The sequence below is a fragment of the Penaeus chinensis genome, chromosome 6 (genome assembly GCF_019202785.1).
Source record: "Penaeus chinensis breed Huanghai No. 1 chromosome 6, ASM1920278v2, whole genome shotgun sequence".
Taxonomy (NCBI): domain Eukaryota; kingdom Metazoa; phylum Arthropoda; class Malacostraca; order Decapoda; family Penaeidae; genus Penaeus; species Penaeus chinensis.
The window spans coordinates 40222833-40228691 of record NC_061824.1 but is presented as its reverse complement, the minus strand read 5'-3'; positions in this window follow the sequence as shown (position 1 = coordinate 40228691).

Here is a 5859-nt window from a genome sequence, read left to right as displayed (position 1 = left end):
ACTAATTGACTCCTTTGTGACTAAGCACTAGCAGAGCCATCTATGTGCAGACATTTCACAAAAATATGGAATATGAGCATAGCATTTTCCCCAGCAAAATTGGGTTAAAATTAGGAACCAACCAGTTGTCTGCTATTGGATAATGCACTTTGAAATGAAAACAGGCATGCTGGTTTTACAAAGAATTACCAATTTCCTTGCCAATATCAATGATAAACTGGCTTTCATGATACCTTGATGAAACCACCATAGAGGAGTGATAATGGGCTTAACACACAAAGTGTATGAATCATTATTTGTGATTTTGATAAAATTTATTCCCAGTACTTTTTCAAAGCTACCTTGACCTTAGACCTGTGTATTTCATGCTTTCCCAAGTTGTGAGAAGCATCGTCAGTATACTAGTTAGCCCTTAATATCAGTTAGAGTAAAAGTTAAAAACAGGACCAATTCTCTCAAAGACAAAGTCATTAAGTCAAACAAACTAATAAACCCCATCCTAAACACAGAAACTCACACAATGGTCACTACATATACCAAATACATTCCTACCAATATCCATATTTGCCTAGCTGGTGTACATTTTCAATATGTAAATATTTTGAACACCACAAAAACTCAGTTGCAATAGATATCTGTATCCTGGGAAAAATATATTAATGCACTTTTTCCCACTTCCATCCAATTAATTACATTAAAATAGAACATGAATATATTACTGCTTCCAAAATATTGTGCAAGTTGAGGTCCTACATTTTAACCTCAGTTTAAACTGTCCCAGAAATAATATACTTAGAGAAGCTTTCAACCTTCACTGTTTACAAAGTAAATACTCCCCTCTGAGACCAAGTCCTTATTACTCTTGCTTGGGATTTCACAAACATTGCCATATGAACCGAAAATCTTCCTAACCCAGGATCATTACCCCCAACCCCATCCAATCACTATGGTCTTAACCCATGCAGAAATGGTCGCAACATATTTTTCCATTATTTACCTTATTTTTTGCCTGCACAGATTATTTCATATATCCATGTAATTTTTCTTCTACTAGTGACATTTAGAAACTTCAGATGCCTTAACCCAATGGCGACGGGTCACGGCTATCGCCATCATAACAATACGCCCGAAATGAGGCATGCGGTTGTCCGCAGCGGCGCCGCGCCAAAACGCCCCGAGGCAATGATTCGGCTTGATGTACCGAATTCACGCGCTCAGAGTCGGCGCGTTGCCACCGTTCGCCAGAGCGTAGTTTTTTTTTTTTTTTTTCTATACCCGACGCCATTGGGTTAATGAAATGGAGAGCCGGACTGGCATCTCTTGCCCATCAGCCAATCCATCATTGGCTGACAGGCACAAGAGGCCAGTACAGCTTTCTGTTTCAGGTGTCTGAAATATTTCTGAATATAAGGAACTGACCTAAGAACTTGCCTTGTGATATTGTTCTTATATTTTCAGTAACTTATTGCTGTTATATAAATGTATCCAATGATCTAACTTCCAGAAACAACGTAAAAATCCTGGATGTTTATTTTGTTTGTAGCTAATAACTAATAAAAAATTGGGACACTATATAGTTGGGTAATAAGACTTGTATGAAATGATAGAATGATACTAACCAAGACAAAGTTCTTTTAACCCAATGCCGCCGGGGAAAATACGGTGCCTATTTTCTATATTTTTTTGTGAAATGTCTGCCCATAGATGGCTCTGCTAGTGCTTAGCCATAAAGGAGTAAATTAGTAGACCTTGTGACCGTACCTGATTTGAAATGGCGGGAAAACTATTTTTTTACTAGTGCTATGAATATCGATGGTGTTATTTTTATCATAAACATCGTAATTACTATAATGTTTTTCAACATTACTAACAGCAAAATAAGATATTGTAAAATATTTTATAAATCAATGAAAAGGGTAAACGGGCGAGACAGGCAGTACTCGTAACTGGCTCATTGGTGTCTTAGTACAAGTGTAGCCATTTATGATGTTAAAACAATCAAACAAGTACTCACAGTGGGCATAGCACGTACGTACACGTCATACCCGTTGGCATTGGGATACGACACTATTCAAGGGTGCTATATGTAAGTGAAGATCTTGTTACATTGCGAGGATGCATACAACATTGACCTCATGTCATTATTGAGATATTTCAAGTAGTTCATGTATCACCACTTACTGATGAAAAGGATTATTTGGAAAAGATCAATATCTGCTTTTCCACATCTATGCATTTAACTATTCTTTTAACCGAATTGCCACATATGGCAAGAATACATGCTATGCCCAATGTAATACAAGTTTATTTATTGTATTTACACATAGATGGCTCTACAAGTGCTTAGTCACCAAGGAGTCAGTTATTAATCCTACCCGTCTCCCCTGTTTACCCTATTCCCCGACTTTTGGAAAAAGTCTTTTGCATTATTTCATTGTCTTGAATGTCCTCAAGATTTTAATAATTTAACCCCTTCCTGATGGGTCACGCCTTGAGGCGTCAATACAAACCACTCAATCTGTGGCATGCAGCTGTACACCGTGGCGGCGCACCAAAGCGCTACAAGCCGATGATTTGGCTTGATCTACCAAACTCCCGCACTCAATGTCAGTGCGTTGCCATTGATCTCGAGTGTGTAGTTTTTTTTCTTTTTTAGTCTTCTTCACCCATCAACAAGAGGTTAATAATTATGACATTAATAACAATAATAACAGTATCAATGTACACTGTATTAAAAAGAAAGACACCTTTTCCTGTCAATTCAGGGAATGGGAAAGTCAGGATTGATCACTAGGGATACTGATAGACTCCTTGCTGGCTGATCACATGTGGAGCCATCTGTAAGTAACAATATTTACAAAAAAACTACAAGGGACAAAACATAAATCCAGGGTGACTGGGCTATGTTATGATACTACTTTAAAATGTTTTACCATACATTTATTTAGTTCTTTACAATAGTCTTCTAAATATATGTTTTCATGACTGGGATTTTTGACAGCACTGGAAAACACAATTTCTTGACAAATGCAGGCAAGAAATGCTTTGTTTTCAGTGTTGTTTCAATTCTGAGTCATTCTTAAGACAATGTAGTAGCATGAAGAATGAATAGACATTAGTAACCATGAAAGTTTGGCATGATAACCAGGGTTATCAAGTGTCCAAATATGTCGAAAGAAGGGATTACAGACAATGAAATTCAGACAATCAACAGCGCACAAAAATATCTGGGGTTTTCACTAAACAAAGGTACGTAATTTTCCAAGAGCAAATAATTATATGGCTAGAGCACACTATGTAAATAACAAAGAGGTAGGTACACAACCATGGAATAAATGGCAAGAGCACAATTTATAAAATACAAGGTCTAGTTAGGTAGGGTTAAGAATTAGGACATTGTTTAACAACCATGGCCCACAGACTTCCAATGTTGGTGGGTGTCAAAAGATTTTCATTAACTGATTTAAAGTACTTTTATGGTGCTTTTCTGCATATTTACAGTATGGACTCACTAACCTAAGGCAAATTGAAGGTGATACTCTTATAGAGGACAAACAGTTGCAGTCATTGGTACGAGACACAAATGATAACACAGTTTACATAAGAAAAAGATTACGGAAAGTGCTGCTCATAGCTAAGGCCACTCGGTGCTCCCAAATTTCAGCTCTATCTTACCATGCATGCCAAGGTGAAAACAAGGTTCGCTGGGGGATATTGATGGGTAGAGGCCCAAGGGGCATGACAACGTCCATTGTTGAAAAAAAAAATTGCAACATTGAGTTTGGGACTTGGTCTTTAGGGAGTGCATCAGCATTGTGAAGAACAGCCCATACGAATTCTATACTCACACTATTTCAGCCTGTTTTACCCTGTAATTTCCCTAATATACTTCATGCCCTCCCCTGCTACCAGGACTATCATATAAACGATTCAGTGGAAATGGTCATCAGATCTCCCCAACAGTTCATTTGCACAAATAACAACACTCGGAATAATTTAACTCAATTAATTTTCTGTAGAAATGCAATAGTCATTTTGAACGCAAACCACTACCTACAATGACTTTCAAGGATATTCCATACTGGTACTAATATTTTGATTGCTGCACTGATTTCATTACAAGATATACATTATAAAAAAAAAAAATAAAGCATCAAATAACATGAAAAAAATGAGCCAGTCCCACTTCCAATCCACCAGAATATGAATAGGTAAAGTTTGTTAACTTAAGTGCTATAACACCATGTGAGGTTAATCTTTACTGTATGCATTAAGCTGGGGCAAAATGAAGATCATATTCTTATAGACAAAAAATAGCTGCAGTATTCAATACAAGAAATGAGTTGCATACAATCTGTAAAATCACAAATGATGGGAAAAGATCAAAGAAAGTGCCAAAGCCGCCTTCTTACTCCCAAGTTTCAGCTTTCTCATGCTACGACCACATAGGGCTACATACATATTCTGGATCTTGTCTACATGTAGTTATAAGTGAAACATTTACCTAGATATCAACTCAACAGCTATCCAATTGTATCAACATGCAGGTTTAACACAAGAATTATCTGGGTCTGAGCTAGGTGACCCAAGCCCAGAGGGAACCAACACCCACTCAAAGCCAAACATACACAACTAGTCGAGTCAGTATCATTAATATCATCATCTTCCTTTGTGTCTAACTACAGAAACAGCAACAAATCTACATTAACAATCTCAAAACCCCCAAAATCAGGTCATACTTTTCAGTTGATGGTATTGGGGGGGTGAAAAAAAGGCACCCAGTTCTTGCCTTCCAGCTCGGCAATCCTACTGAAAAACCTACGTTATGTTATAATTGGACAGACTTGTACTAGAGTTTAAATATTGCGAGATTTGGAAAATCGTGACGACTCATGGTTTAATTTTTTTTCTCCAAAAGTGGATGCTTGGAGGTATATCGTGGCAAAGCACACGTGGCGATGGCATCGGCATTGTTTTCGACCAATTTACAAGGGTATCGCGGGGACGCCTCGTGCGAGGCCGGCGCACGAGGCGCCTCCTCGCCATTGCGGTCACCGGCTTCTGTTTACACCGAGTGACGTCACTTCCACCGCTTAAACTCTCTTAACATGCTTTTGCCGAAGCACAACTTACTCTCCGAATGTCTAATCCTTGGTGTGGCTTTCGCCAGCTCTGCGCCTAGCCTGCGAATCCTGATCGCTGGTCAAAAAGCGTTATTCTGAAAATCGATTCCCTTCGCTGGGCTTGAGCAAAGCTATTTCAACTTAGGAACTTTACACTTTCGTAACTTAGGGTTTCCCTAGACGCTTGAGACAAAAATGTTTTAAAGATACATTAACAATACAGTTGTGCTATACATATACAAGTCACATACCTGCCTGGCGCGCTGTACAGCGTCAGCAAAAGCGGAACTTTGAGCGAAATTAGTTGTATTAGGTCCTGCAGCTGCTGCCATCATGGCCGACGGCGGTCGCCTGTGCGCCGCGCGGGATCAAGCAGGAGTTCTAAAAGACTGCCGCCAACCCCCTTACCCGCCGCGCGCTCTCGCCTGCTTTCATCAAGTACTATCTCAAGAATTAAAGGTTGGTTTTTAGAGTTATCGCATGATTCACACAAGGTTTTTCTATCATTCCAGTTTAAAGAAACGTGGATGCTTTAATTTCACGTATGTTCCAGTACGATTTTATAATTCATAGAAAACTTTGATTATTTCAGGGGAAACTAGAATATCTCGATTGGAGGCTCAGAAGATTCCCCTTCTACACTTTCGAAGAACCCTTAAGAAAACTATTCCTGAATCTAGGAATATCTCTATATATTATAGGCATATACATACATATATATCTTTGTTTTTCAGAT